The following is a 19,076-nucleotide window of genomic DNA, read 5'->3' on the forward strand; positions in this document are numbered from 1 at the left end:
AATAGCATTGATAAGGTAAACACGGCTGAAGGTCAAGGGAATTGAAAATACTAGTGAGAGTGCAGTTTCAAAAAAGTCGATAAAAGGGTTCCCACAACTTAGGGAGGTAAGCAAAGGTGGGAAATAACGGATAAACTTTGAGAACAAAGACTGGAGGTCACGCTGAGGACAAACCGTAGACACAATGGGAGAGAGCCAGTAAAAGAGATACAAGAGTATGTAGCTGTGGGTAGAGAGAAATTTAAAACAATTGAAAATTTTGCAGGTGGAGTGATTTCATCTGATGACTGGATTCAAGGAGTAACTACATCTGTGGGTTTCTGATAAGAGATGAAGTTGAAGATGATTGGAAAAGAGAAAGATGAGAAACCATGAGGTCTGAGTCATTATCATGGGTGCTGAAATCATTAGGCTGGGACAGGACATGCAGATCATTCCAAGGCTGACACAGAGTTTCAGAAAAACAACTGGGCACAGGCAAGGAAGTAAACGGCTATCTTGGTCATGGCCAACTGTATGCAAATAGCAAGCAGGCAAAATTGGTCTTCGGCATAGATTACCTTTATTATGTAGCATTTTTTTCCTGGCTTTATTCACCTACTCTGAGTAACCTCATTGTCCTCATGTCGCTCTCTCACTGTACACTTACCACCCTATGCTTTTGATATATGTGAAATCCCAAAGGACCGTAAGGCATACATGGCAAGTTCTTGATTGATATGTCACTTTTTCCCACTTACTGTTGCATCTTGACAGGGTTTTCTCATGACAAATCCTTAACTGCAAAGTGGTCATTTCAGGGCCAATACCCTAAAGAGGTGTCTGCAAAGTCATGCAATTCCAGCCCAGAGGGGAAGGGCTCTTCCTCTTCTGAAAAATCTTTCTTCAGTATTGATTCATTTTTTTAGCCCAGGACTTCAACCATCCCCACAAAATGTGAGTTTCTTAGAGGTTAGAACTGGGTTAAGCCAATCCAGAGATACCCATGAAAGGACTGACTCAGTCTTTTGCTCCCTTGACCAGTGCACAAGGCAGACTAGTGTGCTGTGAGATATCGATTCCCTCCCCATCTTTATTCCCTGTACCAGTAAAATACCATCATTTTCAATATATGCTTTGATGTAAAAGGTTTGGGAAGCCCTGACATAGCAGACATTCAATAACAGCTGGCAAGTATTGAGCACCTACTACATACCAAGCACCCTCACATATTTTAACTCATTTAACCTTTGTAGCAATCCCATTAGGTTGATACCATTATTCTCATTTTGCAGATAAAGAAACTGAGATGACCTGCCCACCATCACAGACATAGGAAGTGGCAGCATCAGGATGCAAAATCAGGCAATTTGCAACCAGAAAAGTACACTTAGCCACTATACATTGCCTCTAAATAAATGTTTGCTAGATCTAAATAAAAATTTTAATTTAAATTTTATACGTTTGTTTTAAACTTGCCTATAAATGGCAGAACTAGAATACAATCCAGTCACACTCTGTAGGTTAGCTGTAGCATGACAGGGAGCAGCAAGAGCTGAACACAGTGGAGCTTTGTCTCTCTTACATCCCCAGATTTGCTTGGAACTCCCTTAGCACTAGAGCTGCTTTTCCGTGTCTTTTCAAAATTATCTGATCGACAAGAGATCATAATTTGTTCTGTGTTTTTCTCTGTCCGAATCCTCAATATAATGAAAAACTTTGTAATTGTTAATTTATGAGTATAATTTGTTCAAGTCCATTAAACCATTATTGCCCTCCGACAGCCTGCCATTCTTCCACAAAAGTCCCTGGCCTCGGGTACACACACACAACCTTATCGTAGAAGTTTCCCATCTTGCTTTTGAGGGGAATAAAGAAATCACAGCCTTAAGGTCCATTTCCCAGGCGGGGCAGGAATATAATGGAATTAGTTTTTGCTAGGTATTTAAATCACAGACTGGGAGTACAAACCGCAAAGAACTAGCTTCTTGGCGTGTCACACCAGCTCTGGGTTCACTGATAAATCACAGCCAAACTCATTTAGCAACTTAAAAATATATGTCGTGGCAAGGTTCATTTATGTAAGACTTGGACCGAGGCCGCCGCCACCACGATCTGCGGTAATCTCGTGTGGAGTCACGACCATCGAGTCCTTCACTTTCCGTGAGAAACTCCCACGCCTGCCCTGTCCCCACGGGAGCCCGGCGGTCCCTCGCGGCTCTGAGTCCCTCGGGGAAGGACGCGAAGGCAGGCCGCGGGACCGCAACGAGAAGGGAGAGCGGCAGGCGTACAAAGCACCCGGGCTTCAATTCACGACCCTGTTATTCCACGAAAAAATGGAACATTCCGCTCCTTCCGCCCGCAGAGGGGAGGTGGGGGGAACCCTTCGATCTGGTCTAGGAAAAGCGACGCGGGCGCAGCCGCCGGAATCCCGGACGCCAGGATCCGCGTTACGGGAATCGTAGCTGCCTGGAGTCCCGCCCCCTCGCCGTCGGGCTACCGCCCGGCCAATACCCTGGCGCGCCGGGTCTCTCTCGAGCCAATCAGCATAGAGTCCCTAAGTCCGGGGGCGGGGCGCGGCGAGGGCGCTGCGGGGCGGGGTTGGGGGGGCGCAACGCCCCGCCGTGGGAGGAGGGCCGCGTGCCGCGTCTGCGGGAAGGAACTCGGAGCGACCCGGAGCAGAAGCGGGGAGCCGACAGGCCCGCGGAGCCGCGCGGGGAACGCCCGGGCGCAGCTGAGCCGGAGGCCGCGGCTGCGCGGCCGACGGGCCCGGCCCGGCCTGGCGCGGAGGGAGTCGTGCGCTATACAGACGCGGATGAGAGAGGCGCCGCGGCCTGAGGTGAGGAGGTGCCGTGGCCGAGTGAAGGGCCGTGTAGCGGGAGGGTGAGGGCTAGGTCGGGGAGTTCGGGCCTGGGGACCTGGCACTCGAGGGGGCCACCCTTCCCCGGGAGAGGGGCGCCCCAATACCGTGTCCGTCGAAAACTTGTTAGTTCCAGCCTGGAAATCCCCACATTCCTCCTTCCTTTCCGTGTTCACACACCTCTGAATTTGATTTCTACAACTTTGTCATCTATATTTCTCAAACGTAAGCGCAGACCTTATCTCCAGCACACACACACACACACACACACACACACACCCTTCTTAGGCCCACGCCCCCAGATCCCCACTTTTTGCCCTTTTCCATCTCCCCTTAATTTCCACTAGCCCCGCACTCGGTTCTTCATTTTCTAACCGGAGATTAGTATCTCTTCACCAAAGCCATCTTTCATCCTGAGGTTCTAATGTTTCACAGGGTTGAAAGTTCACCTTAATTAAAACATTTTAAACTAACGTCTTTTTTCTGCTTTTTACCTCTTACGTGTACCCGTCCTAACGAATCCTACATAACACTATATCTGAGAAGCACCGAATCCATCTTTAAAAGTTCACCCCTCCCCCAAGCTTAAAGGTTATTCCAAGCGGCAAGGTTCTGTTTTTCAGTAGATGAACAGCATTTTATTCATAACTCCAACTGAAAAAATATCACAAGTTAGAACTAAGACTTGCCACTTTTGTTTTTTGGGTTTTTCCTCCCTTAAGAACACCCATTTCGGTTTAATTTGTGTAGCATTGGCATTTTCAACAGTTACGCTGCTTTAAAATAATTAGTGATTAGGATGCCAGGATGACTCTTAGAAAAGATTGGAGCCTTTGGTTAAGTCAGTGCTGTAAACAAACCCTTTAGACTGTGTGACTGCCAGCTTCAAGTTGGAACAACTCTTAATTTGAAATTCCTGACTCAGATCATCATATGAGCTAGCTGTTCGCCATTATCTTAATTTCTTAAATTCATGATAATTCCCATTTGGAAGTATTTTTGAACTGTAAATGGAATTCTGCGTTTATAGGACCAACTTGATATTAAGTTAAATCATGTTTTCCAGCTATTTGTTTTGGGAGATTATTTTGAACATTTGTTTTTAATCACGTGGAAGAAAAAAATTACCTGATGGAGAAAGTGTGAGAAAAGGAGAATAAGTTTTGTAGTGGAATTTTTCCCTCAAGTCTGTATAATTGACAATGCTATACATGTTTAATTTTCTCATAGGTAATTTAGAATATTATAAATACTGCTGCCAGCTAAGTTAATATATTTTCTTATGAAAAACATGCACAGTGTTCTCATTTTTATTTATGAGTTCCAGTGTTTTGAGTTTATTTAAAAATTTTCCCAAGGGAATTTGCACTGCAGTTAAATTTTAGGGTGAATGTCGATTATTATATACCTATGAAGTAAAATGTTGTGATATCCTTTATAGAGAAGGAAGCTGAGGGTTAGGGTCCCTTTGAAACCTAGATCTGTGTAATTCCAAATCCTGTACTCTCAGTTGGTCATTTTGTCATGCTGACACATTTCTCCTAAAGGATCCACTACTACAGTTTGGTTTGGGAACTTGCCTACTCCCCATAACTGATCTGCAAGGAGGGTTTTTTCCCCCACAGAAAGAAGCAAGAGCTTCTCATTTTAACAGGAGTCGACTCCCTGGCCCTAATACATTAGCAGCCTGGCTCCCAGAGAAGTGTGGAATGTTCTCACAGTCTTCTCCATTTCTTTGATTGCAAGGTTGCATGATCACAGTTGAAGTTTCTACTCTTATTATTTTACACAACAAATACTAAACACTTACTGCTGGCTATAGGAATTCACAAAGAGGCATGAGGTATTCTTAGGACCTTTATAGAGTTTACAGAAATTGGGCTGACAGATGTATGAAAAATTGCAAGGATGCAAGGCAGTTTCAATTAAATGTGGAATGATAGGGAAACTGCTATATTTAAATTAGGGAGTGATTTTTTAACGGTTGGAATGATCAAAGGATTGAGCAGAGGTCAGACTTGAAACCTTTATGAGATGTGGATAAAGAGAAAAATGAAGGAAACCCATTCCAAATAAAGGTCTATGTAGAAAGAGTCAGAAATAACCAAGGTATATTAATTATAATAGGCGATACATATGTAATACTTATTTTGTGCCAGTCACTGTTCTGAGCACTTTGCCCGTATTAATTCTTTTAATCCTTATAACCTTAGGAGGTAAATGTTACTATCTTCCTTTTACAAAGAAGGAAACCAAAGCAAAGAGAGGTTAATTTGTCCAGTGCCACACAGTTATTAAGGGGTAGATCTAGAATTCCTACATAGCCTGGCTTCAGAATCTGAGGTCTTAACTGTGATGCATATATTCCCTCTTCATATAGTATACTTGACTGGCAGTGACTAGAATAATATGTCCATTCCAGGAGGTCTTTTAAACCCACTCTTAATTGTCCTCTATGTGTCTCAAAGTATCTTAGATTCTGAGGATATCAAGACATAGAAACAAATAATTACAGTGTTATCAGTCCTGTTACAGAACTGTACACAAGTGCATTGGGAGCAAAGATGTTTGTGGGAACAGGGAAATTTCACAGGAGAGATGATGTTTCATCGAAGTTATACATGGTGCAAAGCAGAGCCTGGGAAAAGACATTGTAGAGTCAGGGGATAGCATATGTAGAAGCAAACTCAGAAATAACAAAGTGCGTTAGAGAAAGTCTAGTAGTTTACTGTGGCTTGAGCTTAGTGTGTAGGAGTGAGCTTAGTCTGTAGGAGTAGGGAATGATAAAAAGTAGACCAAAATGTGAATGGCATGATGAGGTCAAGGAAAATAAGAGCTTAAATATTTGCTTTGTATATGGGAAACTACATAAATAATTTCAGCAGATTGTTTGCTATTCTCTTTAGATGTACAGTGGTGGGGTGGCCTGAGGGAGCTGCCTGAGTAGAGGGGGTTTTTATAATAGACTTTATTATTTGTTTAAGTAATCTCTTTACCCAACGTGGGGCTTGAACTCACAACCCCAAGATCAAGAGCCACTTGCTCTACCAGCTGAGCCAGTCAGGCCCCTCTGGAATAGATTTTAAATACTGGAGAAGATAGGTTAGACAGGCACATGAAGCCAAATTTTTAGGTTCTTAAATAGCTAGAATACTTGGCATTATTATTGACCCTTTAAAAAGCTTTTGAAGATAAGAGTGATGAGTTTAAAGTAGTGTTTTAGATAGATTCATCTACCTATAATGTCAGAATGATTTGGAGGATGCAAAGAGCCTGGAAGCAGGAAGGCAGATAAATAGTAAGGTGATCGGTGCCTAAATTATGTTAGTCATGGTAGAGGGTAGAAAAGAGACAAGTGGGAGAGACATCATGAAGGAAGATAAGCTATAATTTAATGGAAAGGTAAGAGGCAACAATTGACCCCATTGACTTAGGCAGTTCAAGAAGGGTGATCTTAGATGGGGGAAAAAGATAACGACTTTTCTTAGAAGTCAGTGCATTTATATCTATATGTGTGCACCAGCATGTGTGTATTTTTGTATTGTTTTTAGACCTTTCTATTTGAGTCAGAAGCAGAATATCCAAGACAATGATACATAACTGGAATCAAAGATCCCAGCCAGAATTCTTGAAATTATTTTGTTTAAAATAGTGATACTTCAAGTCCTGTGTCTTCATATGTTGGTATTTTTAAAAAATAGTAGATTCCAAATACTTGGGTACTTTCATAGCCAGGAGGTAAACCCTCGCAGAGAATTCAGTGAAGGAGACAAAGAAGCTAAATGAAAGAATTCCAACCATATGATATCATTCGATAGAAACCAGGAGATAAGAGAAATTCAAGAAACAACCGAAACCGGTCAACATGTTCAGAAACATTCCTGATATTGTTACAATGTCTACAGTTTCTTTTTCATTCTGTGTCTGTCTAGTATATCTTAATGAGACTTAATGAGGAATTAGTTAGGTAATGGATCTTGACTAAGAGAGCTATATGTGTTGAAATGTGGCTGTAGCATAGGTTATTATTTTAAAGCTTTATGTTTACATATTCAGAGCAGGAGCTTTATTCCTTTCAGCGCAGTAAATCTGTAGCCCTGTTAAAATTTGGATGTTCTGCCTCCAAATTTTCATTTTCTCTTTACTCAGACTCATCAGTTTCATCCTGTGCTCGGAGGTAGATTGGTTTCATCATTACTTCTGAAGAGTGCATTTCATATTGGTTGTGTACACAATCTGTTTTTGTTTGGATGTTCTGTTGTATGTATACCCTCACCTCCATTCCCTAACACAAAGTAAACTCATCAGAGCTGTGTTTCAGATAGCACAGCTCTGGTTTGTACACTGGCATGTGCTGGAATTTTGCCATTGATAATCTTCATTTGACATTCAGAGTCAAAGATGACTTATAGCTCATGTGTATGCTATTTTCTCTGTTTAGGAAAATCTTCACTTGTATTTCATTTCTGGGCCTTCCCGGACCCTTTGTGAATTGGGTTATTCTCTATGCTTCTGTAGCATTCTATGCATATTCTATCTCTCTAAATTTTAAACTTCTTAAGAGCAAGACCTGTTTATTTGGCTTCAACTATGTGTTTTGTTTTATTTCTTAAGCTGTAGTGAAAACGTAAATAGTCATCAAAATACTCTTTAAATCTTTTCATATGTGTAAAACAGTCAGTGATAATGTGTAGGGGGACTTGCCTGACTCTAAGGTCATAAACATAACTCTGTATTTTCCTCCCGTACTCGAAATCTAAAGATCCTTAATCTGGAGTGTGTATGTATGTGTAATGAAGTAGAACTCCATCTTTTTGCTTGTGGAGCCAGTTGTCCCAGTACTATTTATTAAATGGTCCTTTATTTCCCCAGTGGTACGAGGTGCTTTTTTTTTTTTTAATCAGATGATTAAATTCTTAAATATATATGGGTCTCTTTCTGGATTTTTTGTTTTATACCGTTGATCAGATTATTCACATGCAGTGCCCTGTCTTAATTACTATAATGTTGTGGTGTGCCTTAATAGATGACAGGGCAAGTATTTTTTTATTCTTCCTTTTGAAAATGGGCTTTTGGTTATTATCTAATGTCTTATATGACATTTTAAATTGGTTTGTAAAGTTCTATAATAAACCACTTTGTAATTTAGGTTGAAGTTGTGTTACATGAAGATAATTTGTGAAGAACTAATGTCTATTCTATGTATATTTTGTTTTCCATTCCATGGTATTTAAGTCTTAACTGATGAGCTGTTTAGTAAGGGTTTATAGTTTTCTGTATAAAGTTATTACATAGTTCTGATTAGATTTTTTCTTAGTTATTATAGTTTTTGATGTTGTGAATAGGATTTTTTCTTTTACATTTTAATTGGTTATTGCTGGTATATAGGAGAGCTATGTTTTTTGATGATCTTTTGTTTAACTATTATGTTAAACTCAGTAGTTGTGGTAGTTTGTCATTTGATTCTTTTTCTTAAAAAATAATATCATCTACAAGCTTTTCTTTTTCCATTTTTATATCGTCATTTGTTCTATTTTTGGTTAAGCCATCTAGAACAGTGTTGAATAAGTGATGACTCCAAGCATCTTGTTTGAATTTTGACTTTGATAGAAATGCTTCCAGTTTTTATTTTTGAATATGATGTTTGCTGTAGGTTTCTGATAACGGATTGTGGCAGCAACAGCAAGAGCGGCACTGATTAACGACAGATTACCGTTTATTGAGTACATACTATGAGCCAGGTAGATTGTAAGTGCTTTATGTTTATTGACTTATTCAATCTTCACAAAAGTCCTAGGTAGTATGTGGGTAGGTGGTGGTGTTATCCTCATTTTACAGATAAGGAAAATGAAAGTGAGGGATATCAAATAACTTGGCTAAGATGTTTTTCAAAAAAAATAAAGAGTTGGGATTTGAACAAAGGCAGTCTGATTCCAGAATCTGTCCTCTTCTTTGTTACACTTCATCAAGATAAGGATGGTGTCTTTCAGTCTTTGTTTTTTTGACACTTTTGTTATTATTTTTAAATTTTAAGTGAACAGTTGTTGAATATTATCAGATGATTTTCAAGCATCTGTTGGAATGACTGTATAGTTTTCTTAATACAGTGGGTAATATTTTATCTTTTTGCTTAATGGACCATACTTATACTTTTAGCCATTTTTTTTAAGATTTTTTAAATTAATTCGAGGGAGAGAGCACGAGCAGGATGGGGGGAGGGGTAGAGGGAGAGGGAGAAGCAGACTCCCCACTGAGCAAGGAGCCTGACTTGGGGCACCATCCCAGGACCCTGGGATTATGACCTGAGCCCAAGGCAGATGCATAACCAACTGAGCCACCCAGGCGCCCCTATTTTTAGGCTTAATACTTGTTAGTATTTATGGGGTTTTTTTTTGTTGTTGTTTTCATGTATGTTGCTAAAATTAATTTACAAATGCTTTAATTAGGATTTGTCACACCAATATGCGTAATAGTTTGACAGTAGTTTTATCATGTAATCCTTGCTTGATTTGGTATCCAAACGACTAGGCAGCTTGCACTTAGGGCCAAAATGGGATAAGGAGGGTAAGATTTACCCTTCTGCCTGAAACAATCATAAAACAAAAAAACATATGAAACAGTGATAATCAAGACTTGACACTGAATAACGAAAGGCAGTGGTCTTGATAGATGGGAAACAAATAAGATGAATCCTGTGATTGCACTAGCCTACTACCTTGAGAAAGTTTCCAGGCCATGGCACAGGTAGGGGGAATCCAGGGTCAGCTCTGTGGATTCTCTTTGACCTGTGGAAATGGCTGGGAATACCAAAGGAGCTAGAGTTCACAAAACAGAATACTAGAGGACTCTTGAAAGCTTCAGAGGTCCCATTCAGCTATTCACCTGAGTACTGACCAGTGCATGCATGTGAAGAAATTACTACAGACCAGGGAAAGAACCTCCTGGAGGCCGTAAAGGTAACAGGACTTGGTGCTTCCATTGGGTCAGGAAAGGTACCTGTCCTCACCAGCCAGGTTCGAAACCATTTGACTCATGGGATATTAGATAGAGACAAAGAAGGATCCTGCCTCAGTAGTAGGAAATAAATCACCCTAGAATAAGCATTGCTCCAGTCCCACCCAGTATATTTTAAGTTTTTGTTTAAATTCCTGGGATTTGAACATGATATTAATTTCAGGTTTACAATATAGTGATTCAACGCTTCATACTACACCCAGTGTTTGTCACAAGTGCACTCTTTAATCCCCATCATCTATTTCACCCATCCCCCCATGCATCTCTCCTCTGGTAACCATTAGTTTGTTTTCTATAGTTAACAGTCTGGGGGGCGCCAGCGTGGCTCAGTCAGTTAAGCATCTGCCTTCAGCTCGAGTCATGATCTCAGGGTCCCAGGATCAAGCCCTCCATCAGGCTACCTGCTCAGCAAGGGGTCTGCTCCCTCTCCCTCTGCCTCCCCCCCCACTTATGCTGTCTCTCTCAAATAAATAAATAAGATCTTTTTTTTTAAGTTTGTTTCTTTGCCTTTCTTTTCTTCCCCTTTGTTTTGTTTCTCAAATTCCATATATGAGTGAAATCATACGGTATTTGTCCTCTCCGACTTACTTCACTTAGCATAATATTCTCCAGTTCCATCCACGTCACTGAAAATGGCAAGATTTCATTCTTTTTAATGGCTGAGTAATATTCCTGTGTGTGTGTGTGTGTGTGTGTGTGTGTGTGTGTACACGTGTACATATATATGTATGTATATATGTACACACATTTTCTTTATCCATTCATCAGTCAGTGGACACTTGGGCTATTTCCATGATTTGGCTGTTAAAGATAATGCTACTATAAACATCGGGGTGCATGTATCCCTTTATATTAATATTTTTGTATTCTTTGGGTAAATACCTAGTTACCAGTGTATCTTAAAAGCAAGACCTGGGGGCGCCTGAGTGGCTCAGTTGGTTAAGCGACTGCCTTCAGCTCAGGTCATGATCCTGGAGTCCTGGGATCCGAGTCCCGCATCGGGCTCCCTGCTCAGCAGGGAGTCTGCTTCTCCCTCTGACCCTGCCCCCTCTCATGCTCTCTCTATCTCATTCTCTCTCTCAAATAAATAAATAAAATCTTAAAAAAAAAAAAAAAAAGCAAGACCTGAAAGGACCATACTGTTTCCAAGTAACTTAACTGTGTCCTGGAACAAAGTTCAAGAGTATAGAAATACAGGGGTGTTTGGGTGGCCCAGTTGATCTTTAAAAAGAAAAGATTATAGAAATAGAAAAAAACCCAGTACAGATGCAGTAGCAAATAAGGTGAAATTCAGTGTGCAACATCCAATCAGAAATTATTAGGCATGTAAGAGGCTTGAAAGTACAATGTATAATAAGAAAAATTAATTAAAACTAACCCAGAGCTGACATAGATGTTAGAATTACCAAAGAAATTAAAAGTTATTATAACTGTGTCCTATATGTTCAAAAAGTTAGGTAGAATTATAGAATATATGAAAAAGACCCAATTAAACATCTAGAGATGATAAATATGTGTGAAATGAAAAATACACAAGTTAGGATTCATGGCAGATTAGACATGCAGACAAAAAGATCAGTAAACCTAAAGACACAGCAGTAGAAATTATAAAACAGAGAAAAAAAGGAAAAAGTGGACTGAGCTTCAGTGAGCTGGGGGACTACTTCAAGCATCCTAATAATACATGTTATTAGATCCTCAAGGGTAGGAGCAGGAGGGTCAGAGATAAATATACTCAAAGAAATAATGGCCACAATTTTTCTAGATTTGATGAAAACTATTGAAACTAGCAGATCCTAGGAGTTCCACAAACTCTTAAGCACCAGAAACATGACGAAAACTTTACCAAGGTGCATTACAGTCAGATTGCTCAAAATTAGTGATAAACTAGTTATAAAAAACTTATATGCATCCAGAGGAGAAAAGAGACTTTTCATACAAAAGAAGAAAGATAAGGATGATAGTAGATCTCTCATTAGAAACAGTGCATGCAAGAACTTAATAACTACATTTTTAAAGTACTGAAAGAAAAATGGATTGATTGAGAATCTATATCTAGTGAAAATATCTATGAAAAATAATAATGAAGTATTTTTAGGTATATAGAAACTTAATCCATCACCAGCAGACCCACACTTAAATAATAATAAAATAATAATAATCCTTCAGACAGAAGGAAAATATTAGATGAAAATGTAGACCTTAGACATAGGGTGAGAAGCTCTGGAAATGGTAGTAGACATGGATGTATACACAAGATATTTGTATTATTGAAATCTCTTTTAAAATAATTTAAACAAAAACAATGACAGTATGGTTTACAACATATATAAGGTACATCTGAAGTTTATAAAATATGTAAAAATAAGTTGTATGCCAAAAATAGCATAAAGATCCAGAGGGGAGAAATGGATGTGTACTCTAGTATACTTTACTGTGCATGAGGTGCTGTAGACTGATAAGTTTAAGATGTATACTATAAATCTTAGAGTAGTCACTAAGATAACAAAACAAAGAATTAATAGCTTATAAGCCAAAAAGAAAGACAAAATGGAAATCATAAAAAATACTCACTTAACACAAATGACAGAAATAGAAGAAGAGAGAGAACAGAGATCAAACAGGTAGAAAGCAAATATAAAGATGATAGCTTTAAACCTAACTATATCAAGAATGATATTAAATATAAGTGGCCTGAAAGCAGAGGTTGTCAGATTAGATACAACTGTACGCTACCTACCAAAACAAAACATAACAAAAAACAAAGCTCTTTAAATATGAAGAAAGAAATAGGTAAAATATAAAAGAATGGGGAAAGATATACCATGATAACCCTAATGGAAGAGAAGATTAGATGTCTATAATGATGTCAAAGTAGATTTCAGAGCCAAGAATATGACCATTGGTAAAGAAAGTCATTGCACAATGATATAAGAGTCACTTCATTGAGACCTTACATTTATGTGCCTAATAATGTAGCTTCAAAATAGGGCAAAATCTAAAGAACTGCAAGAAGAAATAAATAAAGCTACAGTTATATTTGGGGATATCAAACCCCCTTTTCAGTAATTGATAGAGGATATAGACAGAAAATGACTAAAGATATAGAAGATTTGAATAACGCTATAACCAGATTGGCCTGATTGACATTTATATAAAACTCCATCCAGCAGTAGCCATGGTTTTTAACTACACACAGAACACTGATTTCAATACTTAAAAGTAAATAGATCAATGGAACAGAATAGAGCAGAAATTGGGTAATTAGAGCTCACAGGTAAAATCCAGGGTGCCTCCTATTTTTGTAAAGTATTGTTAGGACACAGCAACACCCGTTTGCTTATATATTATCTATGGTTGCTTTTGTGCTACAACAGCAGATGGTGTAGTTCCAGCAGAAACATTGTGGTCTACAAAGCCTAAAACATTTATTCTCTGGACCTTTACATAAAAAGTTTGCCCGACCATGGAATAGAGAGGACATAAATAGACCCACACATGTATGGATAACTGATTTTTGATGAAAGTGTAAAGGCAATTCACTTGAGAAAGGGTAGTTTTTCTACAAATAGTTCAGAAACAATTCGCTACCCATATGTAACAAAATGAACTTGAATACCTGCTTTACACCATATATAAAAATTATCTCAAAATAGTTGATAGACTTAAATATAAAACCTAAAACTATAAAACTTTTAGCTAGAAAAAATATAGAAGACCTTTGCGACTTTGGGTTAGGCAAGGATTTCTTAGATACAATACCAGAAGTACTAGTTAATAAATTGGACTTGATTAAAATGAAAATTTCTGCTCTTTAAAAAGCACAGTAAAAGAATGGGAAGATAAGCCACAGATTGGGAGAAAATACTTAAAAAAGGATTTTCTAATAAAGACCTTGTATATAGAATTTTATTTTTTAAAACTTTCTAAACAATACTGAGAAAACAACACACCCAGTTTAAAAACGAGCAAAATATTTGAACAGACACATCACCAAAGAAGAATATGAATATATACCTACCATAGATATGACCTAGCTAGTCTACTAGGTATTTTCCCAAGAGAAATGAAAGCTTATGCCCATACAGAGACTTGGGACTAGTTATATTACAGTATATTTATTCCACTATTATGCACCTGCTTACAGCAAGAAAGTCAGTTTATCTATTCAACAAAGATACTGAGGTGCTTACTATGCTGGATGTGATTCTTGATGGTAGGAAGATAGGAGGGAACAAAACAGACAAAATTTCTTGCCTAATTTGCTAACATTCTATTTTAGGTGCACAGACAATGAGTTAGTTTCCCAGGGCCGCTGTAACAAAGTGCCACAAACTGGGTGACTTAAAATAACAGGAGTATATTCTCTTAAGGTTCTGGAGGCCAGAAGTCCTTCTGAAACTCTGGATAGAATCATTCCTTTCCATAGCTCCTGGTGGTAGCCCTTAGTTAGTCCTTGGCATTTCTTAGCTTATAGCTACATCACTCCAGTGCCTGCTTGTGTTGTCACACAGCATTGTGCCTGTTTGTTTCTGTTTCATAACAACAACCAGTCATACTGTATCAAGGGCCCACTCTGCTCCTTTATGACATCTTAACCAATTACATCAGCCACAGCCCTATTTCCAAACAGGGTCACATTTTGAGATACTGAGGGTTAGGACATCAACATATCTTTAGGGAGGAAAACTCAATTCAACCTATGACAGCCAATAAAATAAACTATTTTAGAACAGGGGTTGGCAAACTATGGTCTGCAGTCCAAATCTAGCATGCATCCTATTTTAATAAATAGTTTTATTAGAATTCAGCCATGCCCATTTGTTTACATACTATCTATAACAAAGTCGCCTAGTTGCAACAGAGACCTTAATAGCCACAAAACTTAAAATATTTATTATCTGGCCCTTTACAAGAAATGTTTGCCAAGTCATTTTAGAAAGTGGTAAGTGCCCTTGAGAAGAAATAGGAAAGGGGGATAAGCAATACTGGGTGGTCAGGGAAGACCTGTATGAGAAAGTGAATTTGAACAAATGCTATAAGTAGAATTAATTTTTATGTATTGACTTAGAAATATATCCAAATGTAGTAAGTGAAAAAAGCAAGTTATAGCACATTTTTGTGATCCCATTTTTGTAAAAGTATATATTTATACAATGTTGTAATATATAAATAGAAAATTTTGCAAAAGTATTCACCAATTGTTCACATTAGTTACCTTGGTGGGATTATAGGGGACTTCTACATGATGTATTTTCAACTTCTCTTCATTTGAGAACTTAAAAATAATTATTTCTTTTGCATTTTAATATATCATTGTAAATTTAATTTCTTATATATTAAATTATATCAAAGGCATAATATGTGTGAAACAGTAATGGAGGATTGAACTCCTTGCCTAAGTTTGAAGTTATCATTTACATTTCAAAGAGGAACCACCATTACTTACACTAGAATTTAACCTAGTACTGAAATATAAACTGAATTTTTATGTCTGTGTGCATAAAATAGTATGGCAGTTGAAGAGTCAGTAGCTTTAACTGCTAGTGAAAGGTAAAAGGTATGATTCTCTTAAAGATTTGCTTTAACTGCTTTTGTCAGATTCAACAAAATGTCCCTTTCATGTTTCTGTGATATTAAATGAACATCAGGGAAGTTTGAAGTAGGCATGGAGGAGCTGATAATGTTTCCAAGTATTTTTTCAAAACAACAGTGGGATGTTTAAATATTGTTATACGAGTGTTTATGGGATTGTTTTATACTGAGGGTCAGAAGGTATCTAAAATGGGATACTTTCAGGAAGGCTTACAGCAGGCAAGGATTTAAGAAGAATGCATATTATTATCAAAGCCAGCTTTCTGAACAAGGCTCTCCTCTCTTTATAGTGAGACCTAATGAAAAGAGCATGACTTTTGGAGGCAGAAGACTTGGTTTCAAGTCCCTGTTTCTTCACTTCCTAATTTTGTGATTTGGGTAAGTAACTTAACCTGTCAGAATTTTTCTTTTGTGAAGTTCCAGTAATTAATCCTTGCCATTCAAAAACCATTGGATGTACAACACCATGAGTGGACCCTAAGGTAAACTACAGACTTAGGGTGGTTAAAGTGTGTCAGTATAGGTTCATCCGAGGTAAAATATACTGTTCTGGTGAGTGATACTGATAATAGGAGAGGCTGTGCATGTGTGGGGGTAGAGGGTATGTGGGAATTCTCTGTATCTTCTTCTCAATTTCATTTTAAGCCTGAAGCTGTTCTAAAAATATAAACTCTTAAAATAATAAAATAATGATTCCTGCCCTACCAGCCTCCTTCTCTAGGATATTAGGAGAATCAGGTGGAGTAATTTACATAAAAGCACTTGTGTAATGTAAAGTAGTATACAAGTGTTACTATGAATTAATAATTAGTAATAATAGAGCAGAGTTGGATAATTTTTAAAATAATAATTAATATAATGTAGGTATGACTAACTCTTTGCAGATTTATTCAGACTAACACTGTAATGTGTGTACATGATACCCTATTGAAATTTTCCTCATCCTGATCCCTATCCAGCTTATTTATTCAACAAACATTACTTTGCCTTCTTTTTGGCAATTGTAGTTCATCTACTAGTAGTTCTACCATTATAGGAGTAATGTTACCATAGTAACTAAGTTTATATTGACATTCTTCCTCCCCTGAAATCTATATCTAAATATATTACTCATGCTTTTTCATTTTGTCCTTGCATCAAAGTAAAAAAAAAAGACTCAAAAATCGTAATCTATAAGTAACAAAAAGAATTTATGAAGGGCAAAACTATTAAATATTTATCAGTTATAACTCCAGTGCATTTTCTCCCACTTAAGAAAATTCATGGGAATGAAAATGAATAAGAGTGATCAACTATAGGGATAATCTTGATTTGTTTTAATTTTTAAAAATCATTTGTAAGCTTTATTACTTTAACAATAGTGAATTAGTTGTGATGCATCTTACAGCACCTTTCAGCACATTACCGTGTTTGAACCACCATAGTTGAGGAGTTGCCACTCTAGAAGGACCACTCAGTGCTTGGGATAAACCTTCCCTGTATCTCTGCTTAGTAGTTAATGTTTTGGTTTCATAGAATCTTCCAAAATAAGATGCAAATTTCAAGGAAAATCATTGTATGCAATATGTGGTTATAATATATACATGGAAAATTCTGCCAGAGATGCGGGAGGATAATGTGTACTGTTGTCAAAATGAAAAGAGAGGAACAGTATGCACTATACTGTCAATTTTGTCCACTTTAAAACAAGATAAGCCCCAAAATGAAGTTGACTATATTGCATTTAATATTTTAGGTAGTGCTACTGTGTTCCATCTCTTAGGTTGGGACTTTGAAAAGATCTTTCTTCATCACATCTCAATGACAATCCTTTAAAAATTAGGAAATGTTACCTTTTTTTTTTTTAAGATTTTATTTATTTGAGAGAGAACGTGCGCACAAACAGGGGAGGGGCGTAGGGAGAGGGAAAAGTAGACTCCTGGCTGAGCAGGAAGCCTGACTCAGGGCTCAGTCCTAGGATCCTGGGATCATGACCTGAGCTGAAGGCAGGTGCTTGATGCTTAACTGATGGAGCCACCTAGGCGTCCGTCCCAGGAAACGTTACTTTCTAACTATTAAAATGTGAAACCTTCTTTGCCTGTTTTCCTTTTATATACTGTGTTTCATGGCCCTGCTTAGATAAATCTAATTGCTTTGTGGTAACTATAAATACCTTTATGGGACCTCTTGTGTCAGAGTTTTGTTCTAAGAATATAGTGCATCAATGAAAAGATTGCCAGTTTCCAGGAACTATAGAGAATCCTCTCCACAGTGTGAACAAGGTACTTGGTGTGGGTGGTCAGGGTGGCATGACCACATACTGCTCTACCAGCATGCAGAGATATTTTCTTCATTTTGTTTTGATGAACAGTTGAATGATGTGGATTTTTCTGATACGGGACTATTTGAAGTTAGGAAGTAAATAAAACAGGTGGAGGAAAATGGTTCCTACAACTTCATTCTTTTATCCTGAGCAAATTATAGAGTGACTGTTACATGGGTAGGGAGTACATAAAGTCAAGTTAGTATTGATATTTAATAAAAAAACACTGTATTCCAAATGCAGTACTGTGATGAAGCCCTCATCAAGAAGTTGATAGTTTTATTTGGGAGAGAGTTTACACAAATATTTTTTAATTTAAATTTAGTTTTTGACTAAGTACTGAAGTCACATGGTACAACATTGGAAAGGTGCAAGGAGTATATGGTAGAGCATCTCCTCCCTACCCTGGTATCTCATCCAGTGGCAGCCAGTCTTTGAGTTTTTATCCTTGTAGAGGTATTTTATGCGTATATAAGGAAATGAGTGTGTGTTTTGTCTTTTTTTGGTTTCTCCCCACAAATAAATACACTGTTCTCTACCTTAACAGTATTTTATTTTTTTATTTTATGTATTTTAGATATCATTACACATCTCTAGGTAGAGATCTAGAGCGTCCTCATTTTTTTCGTAGCTACTTGTATGCTATATTTGGATGTACCATAATTTAGTCCCCTATTTGTGCATCAACCTTTTATTATTAAAAACTGCTATAGTGAATAACCATATATGTATTGTTCTGCTCATATCTGTAGGATAAAATACTAGAAATAGAATCATTAGATTCAAACATATAGATATTTTAATTTTGATCGATAATGCAAAACTGGGCATACACCTTATCTGGATAGTTGTTTTATTTATAATTGAGCTCTAATTTACAAACAGTAAAATTCAGTTTTAAATTCCCACAGTTTGTTGGGAAGCTTATGCCATTTTAGACTGTAAGTGCAGAGTTGAGAATGCCTTTATGTCATAGTCTCAAAATACTGTGTTGATAGTTTTTTATTTTTTATATTTTTGCCAAAACTGGAAATGATACTGGGGTTGTTTTGTTTTGTTTGTTTACTGTTTTTACTAAGTACAACTTACATACAATAAAGTCCACAGATCACAAGGTTATAGCTCAGTGAATTTTTAATCACCATCTAGTTCAAAGTATAGAGCATGTCCGCATCCCAGAATGCTCACTTCTGCCCTCTTCCCCACTCCCCAAAAAGGATAACCACTGTTCTCTATCACCACAGATTACATTTGCCTGATTTTGAACTTCATACACATTTTTGTCTCATTTCTTCTCTGTTATATAGGAAATTCAGTCATATTGTC

General features: G+C 37.6%; 1 protein-coding gene across 4 annotated transcripts in view; it reads left to right on the plus strand.

Moving 5' to 3' along the window:
* Positions 1-2,607: 2,607 nt before the first annotated feature.
* IL6ST (interleukin 6 cytokine family signal transducer) overlaps positions 2,608-19,076 on the plus strand; it is a 52,577-nt gene continuing 36,108 nt past the window's right edge. For 2 of the 4 annotated variants that reach the window (XM_025892334.2, XM_073905475.1), the window contains exons 1-2: positions 2,608-2,818; positions 15,739-15,826. The gene's annotated coding sequence lies outside the window, so the exon portion shown is untranslated. The remainder of the gene's footprint in view (positions 2,819-15,738; positions 15,827-19,076) is intronic. The other 2 variants (XM_025892335.2, XM_073905474.1) reach the window with 2 other exon arrangements.

The sequence above is a fragment of the Callorhinus ursinus genome, unplaced genomic scaffold (genome assembly GCF_003265705.2).
Source record: "Callorhinus ursinus isolate GAN/ISIS: 27379988/994484 unplaced genomic scaffold, GSC_fseal_2.0 scaffold23, whole genome shotgun sequence".
NCBI classification, from domain to species: domain Eukaryota; kingdom Metazoa; phylum Chordata; class Mammalia; order Carnivora; family Otariidae; genus Callorhinus; species Callorhinus ursinus.